This window comes from Panthera pardus, unplaced genomic scaffold, assembly GCF_024362965.1.
Source record: "Panthera pardus isolate Hobbes unplaced genomic scaffold, ASM2436296v1 HiC_scaffold_20, whole genome shotgun sequence".
Classification (NCBI taxonomy): domain Eukaryota; kingdom Metazoa; phylum Chordata; class Mammalia; order Carnivora; family Felidae; genus Panthera; species Panthera pardus.
Genome location: NW_026526766.1, coordinates 33,079,521 through 33,104,366, shown reverse-complemented (window position 1 = coordinate 33,104,366; position 24,846 = coordinate 33,079,521).

Genomic DNA, 24,846 nt, shown 5'->3' with positions numbered 1-24,846 from the left:
TTCTTCTTGAGTGCACATGGAACATTCTCCAAGATAGATCATATACTGGGTCACAAAACAGCCCTTCATAAGTTTACAAGAATTGAAACTATACCATGCATACTTTCAGACCACAATGCTATGAAGCTTGAAATCAACCACAGGAAAAAGTCTGGAAAACCTCCAAAAGCATGGAGGTTAAAGAACACCTTACTAACGAATGAGTGGGTCATCCAGGCAATTAGAGAAGAAATTAAAAAATATATGGAAAGAAATGAAAATGAAAATACAACAATCCAAACGCTTTGGGACGCAGCGAAGGCAGTCCTGAGAGGAAAATACATTGCAATCTAGGCCTATCTCAAGAAACAAGAAAAATCCCAAATACAAAATCTAACAGCACACCTAAAAGAAATAGAAGCAGAACAGCAAAGGCAGCCTAAACCCAGCAGAAGAAGAGAAATAATAAAGATCAGAGCAGAAATAAACAATATAGAATCTAAAAAAACTGTAGAGCAGATCAACGAAACCAGAGTTGGTTTTTTGAAAAAATAAACAAAATTGACAAACCTCTAGCCAGGCTTCTCAAAAAGAAAAGGGAGATGACCCAAATAGATAAAATCATGAATGAAAATGGAATTATTACAACCAATCCCTCAGAGATACAAACAATTATCAGGGAATACTATGAAAAATTATATGCCAACAAATTGGACAACCTAGAAGAAATGGACAAATTCCTAAACACCCACACTCTTCCAAAACTCAATCAGGAGGAAATAGAAAGCTTGAACAGACCCATAACCAGCGAAGAAATTGAATCGGTTATCAAAAATCTCCCAACAAATAAGAGTCCAGGACCAGATGGCTTCCCAGGGGAGTTCTACCAGACGTTTAAAGCAGAGATAATACCTATCCTTCTCAAGCTATTCCAAGAAATAGAAAGGGAAGGAAAACTTCCAGACTCATTCTATGAAGCCAGTATTACTTTGATTCCTAAACCAGACAGAGACCCAGTAGAAAAAGAGAACTACAGGCCAATATCCTTGATGAATATGGATGCAAAAATTCTCAATAAGATACTAGCAAATCGAATTCAACGGCATATAAAAAGAATTATTCACCATGATCAAGTGGGATTCATTCAGGGATGCAGGGCTGGTTCAACATTCGCAAATCAATCAACGTGATACATCACATTAACAAAAAAAAGGAGAAGAACCATATGATCCTGTCAATCGATGCAGAAAAGGCCTTTGACAAAATCCAGCACCCTTTCTTAATAAAAACCCTTGAGAAAGTCGGGATAGAAGGAACATACTTAAACATCATAAAAGCCATTTATGAAAAGCCCACAGCTAACATCATCCTCAATGGGGAAAAACTGAGAGCTTTTTCCCTGAGATCAGGAACACGACAGGGATGCCCACTCTCACCGCTGTTATTTAACATAGTGCTGGAAGTTCTAGCATCAGCAATCAGACAACAAAAGGAAATCAAAGGCATCAAAATTGGCAAAGATGAAGTCAAGCTTTCGCTTTTTGCAGATGACATGATATTATACATGGAAAATCCGATAGACTCCACCAAAAGTCTGCTAGAACTGATACATGAATTCAGCAAAGTTTCAGGATACAAAATCAATGTACAGAAATCAGTTGCATTCTTATACACTAACAATGAAGCAACAGAAAGACAAATAAAGAAACTGATCCCATTCACAATTGCACCAAGAAGCATAAAATACCTAGGAATAAATCTAACCAAAGATGTAAAAGATCTGTATGCTGAAAACTATAGAAAGCTTATGAAGGTAATTGAAGAAGATTTAAAGAAATGGAAAAACATTCCCTGCTCATGGATTGGAAGAATAAATATTGTCAAAATGTCAATACTACCCAAAGCTATCTACACATTCAATGCAATCCCAATCAAAATTGCACCAGCATTCTTCTCGAAACTAGAACAAGCAATCCTAAAATTCATATGGAACCACAAAAGGCCCCGAATATCCAAAGTAATTTTGAAGAAGAAGACCAAAGCAGGAGGCATCACAATCCCAGACTTTAGCCTCTACTACAAAGCTGTCATCATCAAGACAGCATGGTATTGGCACAAAAACAGACACATAGACCAATGGAATAGAATAGAAACCCCAGAACTAGACCCACAAACGTATGGCCAACTCATCTTTGACAAAGCAGGAAAGAACATCCAATGGACAAAAGACAGTCTCTTTAACAAATGGTGCTGGGAGAACTGGACAGCAACATGCAGAAGGTTGAAACTAGACCACTTTCTCACACCATTCACCAAAATAAACTCAAAATGGATAAAGGACCTGAATGTGAGACAGGAAACCATCAAAACCTTAGAGGAGAAAGCAGGAAAAGACCTCTCTGACCTCAGCCGTAGCAATCTCTTACTCGGCACCATCCCCAAAGGCAAGGGAATTAAAAGCAAAAGTGAATTACTGGGTCCTTATGAAGATAAAAAGCTTCTGCACAGCAAAGGAAACAACCAACAAAACTAAAAGGCAACCAACGGAATGGGAAAAGATATTTGCAAATGACATATCGGACAAAGGGCTAGTATCCAAAATCTATAAAGAGCTCACCAAACTCCACACCCAAAAAACAAATAACCCAGTGAAGAAATGGGCAGAAAACATGAATAGACACTTCTCTAAAGAAGACATCCGGATGGCCAACAGGCACATGAAAAGATGTTCAACGTCGCTCCTTATCAGGGAAATACAAATCAAAACCACACTCAGATATCACCTCACGCCAGTCAGAGTGGCCAAAATGAACAAATCAGGAGTCTATAGATGCTGGAGAGGATGTGGAGAAACGGGAACCCTCTTGCACTGTTGGTGGGAATGCAAACTGGGTCAGCCGCTCTGGAAAGCAGTGTGGAGGTTCTTCAGAAAATTAAAAATAGTCCTACCCTATGACCCAGCAATAGCACTGCTAGGAATTTACCCAAGGGATACAGGAGTACTGATGCATAGGGGCACTTGTACCCCAATGTTTATAGCAGCACTCTCAACAATAGCCAAACTATGGAAAGAGCCTAAATGTCCATCAACTGATGAATGGATAAAGAAATTGTGGTTTATATACACAATGGAATACTACGTGGCAATGAAAGAATGAAATATGGCCTTTTGTAGCAACGTGGATGGAACTGGAGAGTGTGATGCTAAGTGAAATAAGCCATACAGAGAAAGATACCATATGGTTTCACTCTTATGTGGATCCTGAGAAACTTAACAGAAACCCATGGAGGAGGGGAAGGAAAAAAAAAAAAAAGAGGTTAGAGTGGGAGAGAGCCAAAGCATAAGAGACTGTTAAAAACTGAGAACAAACTGAGGGTTGATGGGGGATGGGAGGGAGGGGAGGGTGGGTGATGGGTATTGAGGAGGGCACCTTTTGGGATGAGCACTGGGTGTTGTATGGAAACCAATTTGACAATAAATTTCATATATTAAAAAAATAATAAAAAATAAATAAATAAAAATTCTAGAAACTGTAAAAAAAAAAATTGAAGTTTTATTGCTTGTGTCTAATTAAAAAAATTCCAAGCCAGAGTAGATGAGTCAAAATAACTTCATTTTAAGGACTTATTGGCTATTTCTGCACAGGATTATGTGCCTCCCCTTACCTTCAGCCAGTGAGAGGTTTGGATGGGACTAGAGTTGCAGTGAATTAGGAGATGAGGTTGAACCGTGGCATACCTTATCTCCCATATTTACGGGTTGAGGAGCATAAAGATCTATCTGTGAAAGCTACTAGGTGGTTCTTAACCCTAGGAGTCCAGGGGTTGATGCCAATAAGTTCACAAATCCCTATCATGGAATCCAGGATTGTTGGCATTTATGCATGTATCTGTTTTTCTCCAAAGCAGCTTCATAGTTTTCATCAAATTCTTAAAGGGGTCATGACCCATAAAATATCAAGAATCTCAGTATTAAGATAAATAAGAAACACTGTGCTATCCAGAAATTTATATAGACCTGGAGTTTATATTCATATTTTTTAAATTATTTTATTTTTTTTAATTTTTATTTTTTTTAATATTTTAACATTTTTTATAGACCTGGAGTTTCTGAATGATATGTGCAAGTTGCTTTACATAACAGATGTATTTCTAAAAGTCAAATATGAATCACATAATATTTAAATTGTGGTGGTACTTATGTAAACTAAATAATCTTTCAGTAAGATGATCACGGTCTATTTTATTAGTTTTACATAAGTTCAAATTTTTAATAAGGAAATATATAAGGTATTTCAGATAAATACATGTTAAAATTCATAGAAAATAAACATATGCATGCATGCACACATACACACATACACATATGCACACACACACACACACACACACACACACACACACAAACACACACACTTCATATTTCCAAACTTACAGGTCACAGAGTTCAGGTCAAAATACTGCTTACATTATACCGTTCTTCTATGCTCATGCCATTCCCTTGTGCCACCTTCTCTTCCATACTTCCATAATCTGGGATATTCTGACAATTTTCTTACCACTTCTCTCAATGACAGGGCCCCTCATTCAACACTATGACATGTATAATATCATGCATAAGTATAGTTTAATTTCTACATAATAGAAGATAGAAATGTATGAACTTAAATAATAAATACTTCATCCCTCTTTTCACAGATATCTTACCCCACATGTTGTTTTTAATTTTCTTTTAGAAGTTTAAATGTAATGATCATAGACCACCAAAAAGAATACAAGATTTACAGTCAAGAGACCTGGGTTTTATTCCTAGTTCTGCTCTTTATCTGCTCCATGTGACCAAATCACTTATCTTTTCTGAACCTGTTTCCCTATCTGTAGAATGAGAACATAGTACCTCACTATAGTGTAAAGTTACATGAGAAGTTACCATTAAATAAATAAAATAATGTATGAGTAATAATGAATGAACCTAGCATGTGGGCTGGTAACTAGAAAATGTTCAGGTACTTAATAAATGTTACTTGAATCTGATCACAGTAAGTGAATACAACCAAAAGATGGAATATTTCACATTACATTGGTTTCCTAATATTTCCATTTGGGTCTAGAAACAGAACACCTGAAGAACCTATTTTCAGAATTTCCTAAAACTTTTTTTGAGACTACATTTGAATACCTAACAGGGTTACAGAACTAAAACAAGTTAAAAGTCTTAATTGTTTGAATCCTATTCGCTGTGCATAGCCATGATCTTATATGAAAAAGATGTTTTCCATATTGCATTTTTAAAAAATTGAGTTCATCAGTTACCTAAAATGACATAATAAAAATATGTAAACTATTCCTAAAACCTTTTTTGTTTCTCTGATGACCAGAAAGTTGAGGAGTCCTTGAAAGCTCTATTATGATCACCATACAGTATTGGCATTTCACATGGTTTGACAAAATACATTAGTGTACTACGTGTACAGTTTTGAAATAGGCATTTATGATTCCAGATACTACCAAATTAATTGTGACATTGAAATACTCTATTCTCAGCACTTTCCACAAAACTAGATGAATGAAAGCCACTTCTCCCACACCCATGCATGTTGTCCTTGATCTCCACTTCCCTCCCTTACCTTATCCATAGGTACTGCATCCACCAACATGTTGTAATTGCCTTCTGAGACTCCGGGCTCTGGTTCAGCAAGTCCTCCTTGCCTCTACATTTCTATCCACATCAGTGGCATCACAGACAAGGCTGGTGACATTTTCTACCATCTTCTCCTCATGGTTCCTTAATTTCCTCAACTCCAACACAACTAAACCTTTTCTATTTCGGATACCAACACTTTGGACTCCATTATCGAAAAATAATTGCTTTGTGTCATGTGTCTGAAAATCTGAAATGTCCCTCTCTGACCACAACCTTTCATATCTTTATTCTACTCTTTCATTACCACTGGATCTGTCCCTTGCTCCCTTTTTATCCAATGATTCCTCCAAATCAGGTAGTCAGACGCCAAAATTAGACCAACTTTTTAGCTTTTTGCAAAACTCTGTAAAATTGAACTGTGGTTGGTCCTTCAACAATGATCTCACCAAGCCTCAATAATCCTCTTGATCTGCTGCTTTTTCCATTACCAACACTGGGGCATTTCTACCACCTGCTTTTTCCATATCCCACTTTCAGCAAAAGGAGAATTTCTGTTGAATCCATGATTTTGGATCTAATAGTCTTTTTTAATTCAAAAGAAAGTTAAGACTTTAAAAAAAATATTTCTCTTCCATTTTAAAATTCTTTAAGAGTAGCAATAAGCTCTTATAGTCTCATAATTAATAGTTATTTGAATTTAAGTAGCAACTTTACTGGATTTGTTGCTCACTATTATTTTCCTATAACACATATTTTTTTTCTTTCATAGATTATTGATTGATTATGATAGCATAGCAAAATAAAATTTACTATTTTAACTATTTTTTATGTGTACACTTCAATGGCAGTAAGTATATTCGTGTTGTTGTGCAACCATCACCACCATCCATCTTCAGAACTTTTTCTTCTTCCCAAACTAAAACTCCATATTCATTAAACAATAACTTCCCATTCCCCTTACTGGCAGTGCCTGGAAACCACCATTCTACTTTGTTTTTATGAATTTGACTAATCTAGGTATATCATATTAGCTAGAGTCACACAGTTTTTATCCTTTTGTGACTGGCTTATTTCACTTATCATAACATCTTCACATTTCATGCATTTGCAGCATATGACAGTATTTCCTTCCTTTTTTAAGACTGAATAATATTCTATTGTTTGTATATACTGGATTTTACTAATCCATTCACCTCATCTTTTATTTTAATAAACACCACTTGAAAACCTTTTTCAACAAACGACCCATATGAGTCATATATTTCTGAATATGAATATTTATTTCTATCTTCTTCTGTCACTCCTTCTGGGTCATTTATGAAACAGATATTGGATCTTACCATTGTCTTAACATTTGCTTTCCGATTTCTGTCCTTTTGCCAAAATTGGCTTTATATTAAGGGTGACTTCTATTTTTTCATGTGATTCACTATGTGCAGGTTTTTTTGAAAGTTCCTTTTTAAAAATATCTTTTTCTTATTTCTTGAATAAAGTACCTTCTCAAGTTTATAAGTGTATTAATTAATTTATTTTTTGTTTTGTTTTGTTTTTCTGTTTCCTACATTGTCTCAGTATTCTACCTTTCTTACTTTATTGTAAACATTTTAGCTCGTGGTGTTCATGTTGCTTGTTTTCTTCAAAAGTTTGACAGTTGTTCCTTCCTGTTCATATTTAAGAGTGAAACACTGACAACTTAGCAAATGTCTGGTGGACCTTCATTGAAGGATGCTGAGATGGTGAGCAATCTTCTTCAAGGGACTTCCATAGTTTTCACTATCTGCACATCTTTTCCCCTGTACCAATTGGTTACTCTGGAGAGAAGTCCTCTAATCTGCGTGGGCACATGTAAGTCAAAAGTTGAGGGGTGGTGATGGGAGCAGAAACATGGTCAGTCAGTCTAGATGCCAACATTCTGGAAGCTGATGAGAAGAAGGACTGATGTTTTTATATACATCTTACATATTCCTCTGGCTTTCTAGATGACTCACCCTTGTCCCCAGGTACTTAGAGATCCTCAGGTCAGAGCTTGTCTGGGTCAGTTTCTCATGAATTAAACCTCTACCTTTCATCTTATTAGGAAAATACAAATCCCCACTACCAAGAACAGAAAAGTGTATTTAGGGTTCCAACAATTCCTTCTACAGACTTTTTAGCAATTCTGTTTTCAACCCTACTGTTCAATCCAGCCTTCAGAGATTTCCAGTGACTGTTTTTCTGAACATTTCCAGAGTTCTATGGACACAAACTGGCTTCTTTCTTGTTCACTGTTCACTCTGTGAGCTTCAATTTCTGCTTTCTTTACTTGGCTTGTACCACTGGCCGATCTGGTTCTCATCCCCAAAACTTTGTTGATATCTCCCTTCTACCATCCTTCCCTTTGCTGCTGTCTTTGTCTTTGTGGGGTTTATTTTTTATTTGGTTATGGTCATTTTGAAAGGAAGCTGTAATAAATGCTTGTGTTCTTTCCTCCTAATTTAACTGAAACCATTGATACAACTTTTTCCCACCTCCAGAATTTCCCTTTGGTCAGGAGATTTTCAATATTAATGCCAAGGAAAACAAATTGTCTCTTTTCATGTATTTTTTCCAGCCCATCTCAAATATTTAACTTCATTCATTTCATTAGATTTTAGTTCTACAGAGGTGTGGAATTTTAGAACTGGAAGGACCTTGAAATAGCCAAATTAAGCCCCTCCTTAAATACATGGTCTCTCTATTGACCTAAGTACATAAGGTTACCTGTATTTAAAATCAACACTTGACTGGGGCACCTGGGTGGCTCAGTTGGTTAAGCATCTGGCTTCGGCTCAGGTCATGATCTCATGGTTTGTGAGTTCAAGCCCCATGGTGAGCTCTGTGCTGACAGCTCAAGGCCTGGAGCCTGCTTCAGATTCTGTGTCTCTCCATCTCTCAGCCCTTCCCCTGCTTATGCTCTGTTTCTCTCCGTCTCTCAATAATAAACGTTTTAAAAAAATTTTTTTAATAAAAAAAATTAAAAAATAATATCAACATCTCACAAAAAATATATATTTCTCTGTGGATTTCATTCTAAACTCTTCCCTTTTGCTCACAATCTACATCCCAAATCTGCCCAGTCCTATTATTTTGAACTCATAAATGTTCCTTGAATGAAGATGATCTCCCCATTCCTGCCTCCACCATCATTTTGCCCTCCTTCTTTACCTAGAAAACAGCTGCTCATCTTTCAAAACGCAGTTTACAGAGTCATTTTTTTTCTATAAAATCTTGGGGCACCTGGGTGGCTCAGTCAGTTGAGCTTCTGACTTCAGCTCAGGTCATGATCTCATGGTTCATGGGTTAAAGCCCCGCATCGGGCTCTGTGCTGACAGCTCAGAGCCTGGAGCCTGCTTCTGATTATGTGTCTCACTTTCTCTCTCTCTGCCCCTCCCTTGCTCACGCTGTCTCTCAAAAATAAATAAATGTAAAAAAAATTTTTTTTAAATAAAAAAAAATCTTCTTGCTACTACCTTCTTTGCCTTTCATGGATTTTTTCCATTGTTTTTGTAACTTTTATCACATGTTACCATGAATATTTGTTTCCATGTGATCTCCTTTCCCCAGTAAGACCACAGCTTCTTCCCAGGTAAGGGGATGAGGGATGAGGGTCAGACTTGAAGAAGTACTTTGTGAAAATGTGCTGTGTGCCTGGTAAAGGATATCCATGACATGACAAGGAAAAAAATGTAATATTTGTTAACAAGGATAAAATAATAACAGAAAGAGGTTATTCAAAGGGATGACTTTCAAGTAATCCTTGCAGCTGATCATATACATCTAGATGAATACAACTATATATATATAATATATATGTAATATATGTATATGTATAAATATGTATAAATATATAAATATGTATATATGTATAAATATGTATATTTATTATATATATATCTGTATCTACATAGATTTTTTTCTTATAATCTTTTCTATACATATCAAGGGCAACATTAGTACAAATCTTAATAACTTGGACTTTTAATTACATGAATATTTTTTATTAAGTGCAACTTCAGAAGACAGGCTTATACATATGAATAAAAAAGAAATTTGGATTAAGAAAAAAGGGGTTATAGGTGGTGACAGCTTTGGGTGTAATTAGATGTTAGATGTCATTACTCTGCCCTATTAAAATAGAAATAACATTAGCTTAAACTTCCATTTCATGTTTTATGGCAGGTATGTTCTCCTTAGGATTTCTTTACATTTCCTAACATGGGAAAGTACAAGGCTATTGTGTTCCCAAAGTCATCCATAGCTTTGATTTTTCTGCTTTAACAAAATTCTTGTACTGTATAGAATTGAATTTTATTGAATTTTGTGGGTTATCAAAGTAAGTTTTCATTCTGTAGTAGTCAGAGTTCTCCAGACACAAGAGACAGACATGGGAGGCAGGGAGGAGATTGATTGATTGATTGATTGATTGATTTTAATTAATTGGCTCATACAGTTATAGAGGCTGGGAAGTCCAAAATCTGCTGGCAGAATTTTTGCTTCCTCAGGAGAGATGGGTCTTTTTCTCTTAAGACCTTCAACTGATTGGATCGTTGGATGAAATCCACCCACATTATGGAGAATAATCTGTTGGAGGACAGTCTACTGATTTAAATGTTAATGTCATCTTAAAAGTACCTTCTCAGCAACATCCAGACTAGCTGTTGACCGAGTATCTTGGTACCATGGCCTAACCAAGTTGACACATAAAATGAACCATCACACACTCCAGCATAGGCTCTGGAGCCAGGTTTCCTAGGTTCTTTATTCTGGCTTCATTCAGACAAAGACACAGCCATTTTTGAGTTTGGGCAAATATTTAACCTCTCTGTATCTAAAATTCCTCATCTGTAAAATGGAGATAAGTAAGTGTACCTACCTTATGCTTATAAGATGTTTATAAGGGTTACATGAGTTAATGTATGCAAAATGTATTCAACAGTGCTTGATGCTCTCTCAAACATGCAAGAAATGTTAGCTATAATTACTTTTATTAGTAGTACTTTTTTCAGATACCTCTCATCTAAAATGGTTTATTGTTCATAAATTGTTCATTTACTAAAAGGATAATAAATCACTTATTACCCTACCCCATGTTGAAACCCACTTCTTACCATCTAGCTTGCTCCTCATTCCTCTTCTCCATCCTAGGATATCCCTAACTCTGAACAAAATTCATAATCACAGTGTTAGTCAAGTGTCATTCCTGAATCATCTGCCTCAGAATGACCTAGATGCTTATTTAAAATATGAATCCCTGCAAATCCCCTTTACTAAATCAAAGTGTTCATATGGTGCAGGAATCTCCTTTCTTAACAAGCACTCCCAAGAAATCCTCATTCCAAATAAGCTTGGAATATCCCCGTTCTAGTTGCCTGAGTAAAACCACTCCAGCTCCACCCAGACATATAAACTCAGGATGTCAACATCTTTGAGCAAGACTTGAGCCTTCTCATGCTTATAAACCACTCCAGGTGACGCTCATTCTCAAGATTGAGAACTACTGATTCATTGACAAATTGCCCATTTAGGTCTATCTTTATAGATATCAAACCTTCCAAAGTAGATAGATAATCTATTCTTTTAGCAGCAAAAGGATGGACAAGATTCATTGTCTTTAAATAGAAGTTGAGGGGCGCCTGGGTGGCTCAGTTGGTTGAGCATCCAACTTCGGCTCAGGTCATGAACTTGTGGTTCCTGGGTTCCAGCCCTGCATCGGGTTCTGAGCTGACAGCTCAGAGCCTGGAGCCTGTTTCAGACTGTGGGTCTCCTTCTTTCTCTGCCCCTCCCCCGCTCACAGTCTGTCTCTGTCTCCAAAATAAATAAACATTAAAATTTTTTTTAATAAAAATAAATAAATAAATAAATAAATAAATAAATAAATAAATAGAATAAATAGAAGTTGAATTTTAAATAGCATTTTCCCTCCCTCTTACCTGTTTCTTCTTTCACGTGTAAATTGTTTTAAGACCTTCTCAGTATTTCTTCCCTAGAGGCACATAGTCCTACAGCACTTCCCCCACCATTTGACTAATAAGTGGCAGAAGTTGCCTCTCTAATGATTCATGAGCTTTGTCCAGCATCAAGTGAGGTCTGGTTTGGGCCCATCCGATCTCCTCTGCAGCTGAGAGTGCAGAGCAGAGGCATCAATCATACACTTAATCCACACCAACCAACTGCAGAGGTTTGTTTCCAGTGGAAAATACAGCTCTCCTTGGGGAACTGGAGATTGACAGGCCAGGTGTTGAAAAGGAATTCACTGTTTTGTATTGTTTTTTGTTTCTGTTTTTGTTTTTTATAACTCCACTAGGTCAAACACTTTAGCAACCTCACAATCCTCACATACTTATGTTGAGCCAAAGGAACTGGCACTATTTTTTTTATAAATATGAACTGTAGCTTTTCAAGTACATTGTTTTGTGGATGATGATTTTTTTTTTTAGTGCCAGCATTTTCTTTCTTTCTTTTTTTGAAATAAATGAGAGTTTTTAGAACTGAAGACTGTAATTTTCCAGTGTGATAAGCAGTTTTCTAAACAGGAAGATTCATCAGAGGTGTGACAAAGAAATCAACCTACAAACCTCATCTGGGTTCCGCAGTCTCTGTCCTCCTTCAGCCCATCACACAAATCATGAGGCAGGATACAAAGCCAGGAGAGGATTTGATCTGCCAGCACTGCTTTGCACTGTTCAACAGTTTGTGGAAGGGAACCTGGAGACCTCAGAAAAAGGCACTGAAGTCTAGAAAGGTCAATACCAGCCTGTCTAATTTCAACCACTTAATTACAGATTCAAGGCTTGATTCAAGAACTCCATTCCCTATATATTATTATCCATTTTATTATCTGTATACTAACTGCTCCATGCCCAACCTGTCTTCTGAGTGCAAGATGCAAATTTCCATTTGTCTGTTAAACATCTCTGTTGAGCTACACCCCAGGTCCCCTATTCCTGACATGCCCCAAATCAGATGGAGTTTTCTCTTTCAACTGTTGAGTTCCTCACCCTCTTGAGTTCTCTAACCTATTCAATAACAGTATTGGCTTATTCGCAAAATCTACAACCCTCTGAATCTTCTCTGAGTCTTCTTTCTTCTTCATCCTCCACTTCCAAAGAATACTTAATTTATCAATTTGACCCCATAAAAAAGTTTTTGAAACCCCCTATTACTGCTTTACACCCTTCACCCAACACACAGCCCCTGCAACTTACTAAGCCTCCTATCTTTGGCCAGCTCCTCCTCTAAGCCTCCTTCTAATTCAATGGCCAAGAATGGTTTTGTCAATCTTGCCCAAACTGGAAAGAGCCTACTCTTTGGACTAAACCCAAATTGTGATTCTTTTCATTGTAATGAAATGGTAATACCAGAACATTAAGGAATAGTAACCAGTCAACAGATTTAATCAAACCTTTTTTTCTTATTAAATGCAATGTCTGGTGTATAATGAGATATTCCCCAAATTGCTTTCAGCCTTTTGCTGAAAATTCGTGTCCACATTCCCCCTGAACACATGCAGTCTAGCATAGATCAAATATTGAATAACATAAAGTTTATGACCAGAACTAGTCCCTGGGGCTAAGTCTTTTCAGCCTTTAGCAAGGACTAAAATCTCCTAAGAGAAGAGGATTTGCAGATGTTCTTATTCTCCCTGGGGCAAAAAATGCAGGTTATCCTGCATGAACAAACACAAAACAGTTTGACAAATATCACTTAGAAAAAATAGTCAAAATATAATACTAGTCCCCATTACTATAAGGAGGGAAATTGTTATAACATGGGGTGATAAATGATTCAGACCCCTCTGTAGGGATTTCACCAGAATTGTCCCAGAACATATTGCCTATAACAAAGTCTAAATTTTATCACCTGAAACCTTCACAATCATTACAGCAAAATATCTTATCTCCTATCAGCACTTACCCTTTTCACAATGGTCTACTAATTAATGGCAGAAATTCCCTATGTATTTTATGATTTTGTTCCTTTGTACAGGCTGCTCCCTCTACATAAGTGCCCTTCCCATCACATTTAGAAATCCTGTTTATTGTTTAAATCCCTTCATCTTCCATAACACTCATTCCTGATAGAAAGAAAGAAGGAAAGAAAGAAAGGAAGAAAGAGAAAAAGAAATCTCCTTCCTTTATGTTTGGGTAGTACTTTGTTTATACCAGTGGTTTAGCACTTAGCTCTTTGCATCAAACTTGTCTGCAATACACTGGGAGCTCCTAAGAGGCAAAGTCTGCTGCTTCTTTGTCTCTGAGTATACAGTACTTGGCATACAGGAGCCAGTTTATGGAACTGAACTGTATTATCCGTTATCCCCTGTTTCTCAGGTACCATGGCCTTAACAACACTAATGAGCTCAGATCTGAAAGTCTGCTGCAATGTACACACATTGAATATGAACACTGGTAGCCTCACAGTATATAAACATAAAAGTAAACAGAAAGACTTTATGGACAAGAAGCAAAATGAACAAGAAAACAAGATGTAATTTTTATCAAAATCACCCTAAAACTATGGCCTCTATTCTTAAACAGCAGAAGGGCCTAACATTCTCTGATACTGGAATGATACAGCCTGGAAAATGGCCATCTTGTTTAATCTTCAAAGAATAAATCTCCTCCTCCCTAAATGAATTCCTACAAGTGGGGTAAGAAAGAAATAAAAAGGTAGGGAAGAAAAAAAATGGATAAATACAGTCAGAGAAAAATAAAACTGGTTGAAAAGAAAAGAATGTATGAAAAGAGCTAGAAAAGGAAAAAAGCCATTGAAAAAGACAAGAAGCAACAGAAGGATGGGCAAAAAAAGACAAGGGTAAGAGAAAAGAAGGAAGAAAATTAATATACCCATGAGGTATTTGCTTTGTAATATTTAGGCAATGTATTTCTTTTAACTGAGTAAAGAAATAAAAACAGCTGATGAAGACAGAAAAGCCATGGCATCACATTGAGTTGAGAATCCTCTGGGTTCATTTAGGCTGTGCTTTTCCCCAGACATACTGCTTAGGTGTGTCTCCTAGACAGGCTTGATCAGTGACGCCATATATACACTCTCCTTATGCGATCTCATAATGGCTACTTCTAGAGAGTGAACTTAAAATGCAGTAGGAAGGATTTATTAGTAATTTTGTAAATAAAATATGTTTCCTTTTGCTTGACTGATCTCAGATTTGTTTCGTTCTGTCATCAGGTAGGAGTTTCCCCAAAGAGTCTCTGGAGAGCACGTTCAAAATGGGATCAGTCATACATCTTTCCCCAGAGTTCCATTAACTTAGACACAACCCCAATTTGGACAGAAAAGAAGTTAAGCCTTTTTAAAAAATATGGTCTTCTTGATAAGACCCAAGAGGGAGAAATATATTCATATATACATATATATTTCAAACCAAATAGCATGTTTTCTCTGTCCAAGAAGTTAGCATTTTTCATGTGCCTTCCATGAGAAAGGGGCTCGCACTTTACAAGTTGTGAACTTTTGCCTTGTCGCATTCATTCACACAGCGGGGCTGCTTTTGTCAGCCCACACCTGGGCCCAGACTGCGTGAGAACTGCTCAGCTAACTGTTCTCTGCTTGGCAGACTTGCTCTGGACAGATTTGATTTTCACAAATGGGCTTTTTTTTTTCGGTCTCTGGAATGAGTTCCCTCCTCTTCAGTCTCAGTACTTAAAACCTTAACATATTTTTAGCAGAAATGAAGGGTTTTGGAATTAGAGAATACTAGAGAGAAAAGGGAAGGAAAACAGCCAAAGAACTATAGATGAAAATAAGCACAGTGAATTCATATGATTTCACACTCTTAACAGTGCATTGGCCCCATGAAATGCCTGGTTTCACAAAGGGAAATAAAAATAGTTGGCATTTATTGAGCATTTATTACATGCCAGGCACTGAGCATGTACATGCTCCCTACATCTTTTCATTTAATCTTCACAACAAACTGTGGATATTATAATAACCTTAGTTTTACAGATGAAGAAACTCAGGCTTAGGTAGTTTGAAGGACTTGCTCAAGGTTGTAGGGCTAATAAATGGCAACTCTATCAATTAAAGCCAGATCTTCCTAATCAATACAGTAAGCTGTCTTAAGAGCAACTACTAGAAACATAAGGTATTTTAAAGGTATTAGATTCCCCTTTCCTATACCAGGGAGGCAACACTGCCATAAAACTCTCTAACATCCTGAGATATGCTTTGGCAAGCCCTTACCTGTGTACTTTCATGTTTAGAGCATTGTCACAGGTACCTCATTTTATTCTCCCAACAAACCTAGGGTTCTGAATGTATTTGACAGCTTTATTTGAACTTTATTTGGTAAACATCTTAGCCAGATGCCACAACCATTGCTAGCACTACAGAGAACTTTGGAACGTAGTAGGTGCTCAAAAACCATCGGTGTGATTAAAATCACACCAAAGATGTTCCTTGGACATCTTCCTGAAGTCAGTGAAGAAGCACTGGAGGATTAAATGCAGAGAAAGATATGTGGCAGGCAATGTGAGGAAGGGAGCGATGTAAGGAGCCTGCTGCAGATATGTAGGTGGGAGAGGGTCTTCCTAAAATAACATACTGTTCTGGGAATGGAAGGAAAGGTGAGTTTGTGAGACAGTAAAAAGTTAAGAATGACAGGATTTGGTAAACTGTACATGGGGAGAGAGAGGAAATCCTCATGTAAATGCATGTCAAATGTTTTGGCAAAAGAAGATGGATGGATGGTTCCTTCCCTATACACTTTACATGTTTTTGCTTATTCCCACATACAGTACTCATCTTATGATACCTAAGTGGTTTTGTACAAGTCCATCACCCCTATTAGACTGCAATGCCTTGAAGACAGAGAGTGTGCCTAACTTATTGCCATATCCTCTAAAAGTAAATATTTGTTGTAATATAAGTAATAATGAAAACATAAATTAGACATGACTCACTTACAGGTCAGGTGGACATCAATCCCTTCCTTTGCCATTCATTCCCTAGGCCACCTTCCCTGTACTAACTTAGACCTTTGCAAGAATACAATTGCTTCAGGTTAAATTCTGCTTGAAGGGAATTGCTATCATTTGGCACACAAATGAGTACAGGACTAGAGGGCTGAGGCCTAAATAAAATGAGCCTATGCACAAATACTAACCTTAACTTGAGATACGAGGCCTGAGCTGGTGCTGTGCTTTCCCAAGCCCCTGAGGCTTGGCACCTTCCAGGGCATCATTGCTATGCCATGAATGAATAAGGCAAGGTCTGGGAGAGAGCAGCAGATGGGTAAGAATGATAGGGGTCTAAAGAGGTTTTTCTAACCTTTCTGTAAATTGAACTGAACCAGCCACTTTTCATTGTCCTGAGATGAACAAAATCTGTGACTGTATGTGTATGTATGTGTGTATACCCCCAAGCAGAATAAATAAATTAGGAAATTAGATTTCATTAATTTCCCATTTTCTTCATTCCTTAATTTCCCTTAATTCCACCTATATGCATATATTCTTACAATATTATATATATATGTGTGTGTATATATATATACATATATATATGTATAATATTCTCAAATAGAAAAATTGTGAATTTTTCCTTGAAGGTTTAAAGCTTGAAATTGTCATATTCAGGGTTTATATTTTGCACAGCCTTTATTTTTCACAAGGTAGCAAACTGCAGCTCAACAGAACCGAAAAATTGCTTCTGTTATATGGGGACTTCAATTTCTAATAACAGTGCAATGGAAAATAATCATTTTCCCCTGCCCATTGAACATACTTACTGAGCAAGACAAGATACCAACCGACGCTTGAAGCTACTTATTCAGGACCAGTTCCAGTCAGACAGCAAAAGGAAGGCCACAGAGAAGATATAAATAATGAAATAACCATTGTTCTCTTACTACTATCTCCTGCCCTTCACCTCTTCTTTTTACCCCATTTTACTGCAAACTAACATTTATTCACTTAATTCTTCTATATCAGTGCTTTTGACACAACCAAAGTTGCTTTATGGGAATTGCCCACTTGTTTTTGGCAAAAGCCCCTCACTCATAAGGGAGAGCATTCTCTACTCTAGACAGCTCTGCAGGTTTACATTAACTGCCTACTTCTAGGCACACTGATTTGAGTGCATCAGAAGATACTTTCAATAAAAAAAAAAAAAGGAAAATGCCTGTAATATGCTCAGCATCAACAAAACTATCACTGAGCAGGCACATAGTCACTCAATATTACTTAATATTATTGGCTGAGGGTCAATGTAGAAACTTTGGGTCAGACACACATGGGCTCAAAATCAGTAGGTCTGTGACCCAGGGAGAATAGCCTCTAAGAGCTTCAGTGTTACTATTTGTAAACTGCATATTAATGGCTACCTGGTGTGTATGTGATTATAAATGACACAAATTTGGTTCATATTAGACATACCATCATTGGTAGCTAATATTAATGTTATTATTATTATTATTATTATTATACCAGAATCTTCCATCATCAGATTTATTGTCCCCTGCTATTGGTGCATTTCTCTTCCATGAACTCTGATAGATTGTTCATCTTTTAGCCAGCACCCTCTCCCAGCCACCAGAGCAAAGTTCTCCTTTTGTAAACATGGAATTGACAGACTCGATGTCCTTGTCCACAGACACCAGGGATTACATCCATCTTAAGACATTCCCCTTCACACACAGGTCCATCACCTTTAAATGGAAAATCTCACAACAGGGTAAGAGTGAGTTTTCCTCTCTTCACTGCTGGCCATCTCCCCAAAGTCTGCTATTTCAGTTCGTATATCCATGATATAGCATGGAGGTTGGCATGTGGTGAATACCTAGTAAATCTTTTGAAATAATTGGTTTATTAAGTGTCTTTCCTAAAGAGTCACTGTCTTAAATTTAGGAAGTTAGAGAATAACTTAGAAAGAATAAGTATGAAATCTGGGTAAGGAGTACTGTGGTATCTCCTACATCATTTTACCCATAGTTTCCTTAAAAATACCCACCTCATTCCTTATTCTTTTACATTTACAGCAATGCTGGCCATTTTGGTCATGTGTTATAACTAACAAGGCTTTTAAGGTTGGCACACTGGAGTTATTTATTTCCATCCAGAGGCTATACTGGCAATTTGTTGAAGCTGCCACCTGGTGGCGCTTGATTTATGGCCTCACAACAAGAAAAGCCTAGCTCCCCACAGGCATGGTTAACTGAATCATGAAGAATAAAATGCATTTGCAATATACTTTTGAATTAGCCTAGGCTACTTCTTTAGAAATTAAAACACTTAAAACAGCAAAATTGGGATTTCTATTATTTTATATTAATTTACAACCATATTAAGCACTTATCATTTAAGATGCACTCATGATCAATGACCCCAAAGAGAGTCAGAATAAAGTTGTGAAACCACTTGAATCAGAATTTTGGAGTCCTTCACTGTTATTTCCTCTTTGGTCAATCTGGAAAATGTTTCTTGCCTTGCCTACAACAGAGACTACTTATGAGGATGCAGTGAAATAATGATGTGAAAGTCTTTAGAACCTGTGAAGTAATACACAAATGTGAGTCATTAATATTATCCATACTGTCCTTCCTAGGGCAAGGCAAGGGGTCTCCAAAGACCAATCTCTTCAGATAGAAGGGTTTCCATGTTGAACCCTATGCACTAAAAAAGCACACATGAAAAGACATTAGCTTACATGACACAGGGCATGGAAATGTTAAAGAATGAGCACCCACACTCTGGGTTGTTGCAACCAGGAAAGAGGAGACTGTCTAGTGATATTTACCCACAGGAAGTCAAAGTATTGCAGCACTCATATTTCTTCCCAAAGTAGGGAAGCAGTTTTCAATTTGAACTTTAATTAGGAAGTGATTCTTTCCCCTAAAGGGAGTTTAAATTACACCATCCTTTGCCATAGCATGTTGAGAAGGATGTGTGCGCACCCATGGGGAGCACCCAGATTAAGAAGGCGGCAATATGGAGTAATACCATATAGTTATGCCTGGTTCAAAAGAAAAGGCAGAGTATAACCATCTCACCAAATTGAGAATAAATCAGAGGTAGTGAAAGCCAGGGGTTGGAATTTGAGGGGCACAGTACTGAAGAGGAAGGAGAGACAGAACGAACTCCAGAGACCTGCATATGGGCCCCTTGTAATCTCTGCTCAGTACCAAATTGTGCTTGTACAGGGTGACACTTCACAAATCAGTCAAACAACTGTTTCTATCAGGAGGTTTAAGCTGAAAAATTCCAAGAGTTACATGAGGTAGAAAGTGAGGAGAAAGAAACAGACAGAGAGACAGAGAGACACAGGAGAACCAAGCATATGATACCCTGGAGCACACCGGTGTGCAACAATGAGATCCAGAAAAATAGCAATGGAATCCAAACCCAAAGAGAAGAAATTTAGACTGAAATATAGACAATTTTCTCAACAAGATGCCTACATTAAGCTAGAATTCTATTATATTTAATTTATAGCATTGCAAGGTGTGGGATCAGTGAAATCTCTGAGTGGTATTGTAAAGTCCTAAGTTATGAAATCATTGTGTTACTGCTATAAATATGAGCTTTATGAAAACATTCTGGCAGCAGCAAGAATTACATACCTGGGGTGAATAAAACCAAACAAGCACCAGTTTAGCTGGTGGACATTAGTTCATTTGTATCAGTTAGTAATAGTAACATACTTCCATTTTGAGTTCCCGGATCTTCCCCCAGGATCAATCTAAATCTTCAACAAACCTGAGTTTTCCTCAGGATCTCTTGAACCTGCCTGTAACCCAGAACTTAAAGGATTAAATCATGGCAAAGCAGGGACTCTCAGGACTCCAGACAGCTTTTATTACTTGTTATAGTTTTGCTATATGTTCCATGCCATAGTTTTGCTATATATTTTAGCATAACCCCTGGTAAGCAGTAACTTCACCATAGCCTTAATTACAATATGTATTTTCCTCTGGATATCCAATACATTAAGGACATACAATATATTACAAAAATGTTGCTAGTCAATGTCATTCTCTAAAGAGATGACAATTTTAAAGAGCCTAAGATTACAAACCAGCTTATAGCAGGGAAAGGGCCTAACTACTCAAAGATTATGTCAACAAAAAACAGCCAGACCTTTAACTAGAGTTTCCTATTTGGTCAAAATTCTCCTTGTGGAAGAGATTAATAACAAAGGCATAGAAAATTTGGTTAGTATGGCTAGTGTGCTCCTCACTAGCACCCAATATCCTCTAAAGGAATGAATACTCACTCTCCTTTGGTGCCTGTGAGAATTGGACCTGCCATAGATTTCCTTATTTATTAAACACTTACTGATCATATACTGTGGAGAGATATGATGTGTAGGTATAGGAAAAGAAAAGACAGCTATGCATATTTCATTTGCCTTCTTTAATAATCTCAACATTACCTATATGCCACATAGCCTTTAAACAATCATCATTAGGAATTCTGGCAAGATATCAACAAAGATAAATAAAGAGACTGAACTGCAATTGTTATAAAAACAAAGACCTGGTCTGACTTTTACATAACTTTATCCTCAGAATATAGCATAGTTTCTGGCCTATAGTAGGCACTCAATAAAAGTGCATTCCTCTCTATCTCACTTCTTCCATCCTAATCCAGGCCAGTAAGTTGGTGTCATCCAGCCAGCCAGCCAGCTAGCCATCTATCCATCTACCTATTATTGAGTGGCTTCCATAATCTTGGCTCCTTACATTTTATATATTGTGTCTGCGTCAGCTAAGTTTTAATCAGATAAACAAAATTACTAAAAGGTATAACTCTGTGTGTGTGTTTATTTAAAAAAAAATATTTTTACAGCAATTTGAGTTATATAGCTGTAGGAGTTGATTAAGCAGTCCCTGTAAAGCTGTTGTTTTTCAGATCTGATGCTAAAATTGAAGTCCACAGGAAATAAAGTGGAGAGAAGATAGATGTGAAGTGAACGAAAGTATAGACAAGCTGGAAGGCACAAGCACAAGCTAGTGCCCATGAAAATAGACTGCAAATTGTTAGTTGCTGTTGCCTCTGATCTTGATAATAAGGGTGTCCTCCAGAAGCTTGGGCTCTTAATCACTAAACATATGACCTGGATCAAGAATCTGAGAGAGTAAAGGAGGACACAGGGGAAAGGGAACAGTTCCAGAGCTAGCCAATGAGGTAGCAAGTAACCAACAATATCTTTGAGTTATAAAATGGTTTAAATTATACTACTTCCCTTCCACCCTCCAAAGCTCACTCAGGAATCTCTCTTACAGTCCACTCTATCCAGAAACAGACAAGGAAGGAAATTCTAAGAAAAGTAGTTTAGTCAAGTTGACACAAAGCCATCATAGCATTTTACTTAATCTCATAATTTTAGGAGGTCATTGTTATTATTTCCATTGTGCAGAGGGAAAAATTGAGACTGGAGAGTTTATCCTCTCATAGTTAATAATAGGATTGATTGAATTGCAAAGTTTCCTTCCCACTTCAGTGTTACCAGGGGGCAAAAAAACAAAACAGATGCTAATTGGAAGCAGAATGGATGGACCAATACTCTGTTTCAGAAGACAACAATGCACAATAGTAGACCTTGGGGGATAGCTGATCACTGCTCAGGCACACTTGTAGCTAAAAACACAACCAGTGAAGCAGACATTGGAGATGCTTCCAGTAAGACACAGAAGCCATTATACAGGTGTTTGTATAAGGAGGACTGCTTTCAAAAAAACAGAGCATCAAATTGGCTGCAGGAATCAAGATAGCCAGAGCTACAACTGCAGGAGGCACAATTCATGCAAAATATAATGTAACTTTGCCCACTAGAATTGTGTAACACAATGGTTCTGAAGTCAGCAGGCCATATGCTACACTGTTTAGTTATATATACACTGCAGAAAAAAGCACCACTTCAGACAAGTTGAGACAATTTAATGAGTAGATAAATACTCTTGAGTGACTACCCTCAGAGTATTTACACAGAGTATTCACACGTTAATCAGTCCTTCCCATCCAAACACACACACACACACACACACACACACACACACACACACACAAGCTCATGTGTGCATGCATGCACATAAACCTTCCTCATGGGAAAGTTAAGAATTGAAATGTCACTTGAATTTGTTCATATTCTGGCTACTATTGATACAAGTGCTATAACACTTGTGTTTGGCAGTCTATCTAGAAGTGAATTTTCTGATGGCAATTGATCTTTCAATGTCTCCTCTCATCCAATTTTAAAAGTTGAGTCTCTTAATGGCATATGGCTATACCACGTATCTGCATTTATTAGAACTGTCCATCTCCCATTCTAAGAACAGGAAAGGAATATCTGCCGTAAGAAGAAAAGTTGTTCCATTTATGAAAATGATGAATAGCGTCAAAAATGCAGGGTCATTTATAACAATAGATGTCAAAAGGTTTGGTACATGAACAATAGACTGAGCCTGATAATATCCAGAAGAAAAGGCCAGCATTATGACAGGGGTACAGTCAGTGGCAGCAGTGCTGCATTGTTAAACATTTCTTGCATCAGGCAAGCAGCCTGTTTACATTTGTGATCTCTGGAAAGAGGCCTCCTCCAGTTCACTGTTGCCAGGCTGAAAAGGCAAAGTGGGAGGGGCAATGGCTGACTCCTCCTTTCCATCAGCACACACCTGCTGTGCATGGAATGGATATCCCATTCCACTCAAAAAATGGATAGGGGTGCCTGGGTGGCTCAGTTGGTTGAGTTTCAGACTCTTGATTTCAGCTCAGGTCATGATCTCACAGTTTGTGAGTTAGAGTCAGCACTGACAGTGTGGAGCCTGCTTGGGATTCTCTCTCGTTCTCTCTCTCTCTCCACCCCTCCCCAACCTGTGTGCCCACTCTCTAAATAAACAAACAAACAAACTTTAAAAATTCACATCTCATGCACTCCTATTTGGGATAACCCACTCCACTTTTTTTTTTAAGTGCTTTTCAAGAATTTGACCCATCATCCTTATTTGGAATCTTCCTGAGCTTCATCAATGTCCTTGAAACTATTGGGTGCGGAATGCTAGGAAATTGGTTTGAACTCTCAGAGTGAAACATTCTTATGGTGGGGTCAGGAAAGGAAACCAAGATTCTCCCTCTGAAAACCAGTTTTCAGATTGATCTCCTCAGCTTTGCAACTAGTGTATCTTGAAACCAGCACTGTTAATGTTCTGGAAATGCCCTTTATTTTACTCAAAAAAATCCAGATATTCAAAGAAGACTGGAATAATCTATTATGTCACAGGAATGAACAACTCCAATATGAGAATCATTTTAATTTTGTTGTATTGTAACTTATAATGATTAAAATGGAAGAGTGTCATTAAGTACACTGGACATAAAACTAATCCAGTTTGATTTTCCTTTCCAAAACTGTCCTGCATTTGAGAATGTAAGTAACAAGATGATTGCACAGCATAAGCTGTCTTAGTAAACTAGAGCGAAGCGTGAAGAAGGAAGGCAGGGCTATGTTGAGCACTTATTAATGAAGCTTTCAAGCACCAGGTATGGGCTTGTTACAGCACCTCCGAGTCTAACTCATTCCACCAATGGATTATTGACAATTAGATAATTACAGGGGAGATCATCTAGTGCAGCCTCCTCTTTTCATGTATACAATAATTAATAACTGAGGCAGAGTAATTTAGTCAAGGACACCCAAGTGGGAATTCCAAGTCAGGGCCCTGTATATACTCTTTGCTGTGTCCTTCTACATCAGGAACTATAAAAAGGTGGGGGACTTTAAGATAAGGATAATATACCCTTTTCCTTAGGAAGGTTCACTAAGAAATGGCCTTGGGGTGCCTGAGTGGCTCAGTGGGTTGAGCATTCAACTTCAGATCGGGTCATGATCTCACAGTTCATGGGTTCAAGCCCTGTGTCCAGATCTTTGCTGACAGCTCAGAGCCTGGAGTCTGCTTCGGATTCTGTGTCTCCCTCTTTCTCTGCCCCTCCCCTGCTCTCTCTCTCTCAAAAATAAATAAACATTAAAAAAAAATTAAAAAAAAGAAATGGTCTTGATGTAGGGCATCAACCCACTTTTCCACTCTACTGTCATTTCCCCCATTTCTATAATGTAATTTTTCAGATGTTTATTATTCTTTTCTATTGGGTTGGGATTCAAGGGGCTGAAAAGTACACCAATGTACAAAGCTACTTTCTTTTCATCATTAACAGAAATATCTTAAGAACCACTGGCTTTTAGTGCCCAAG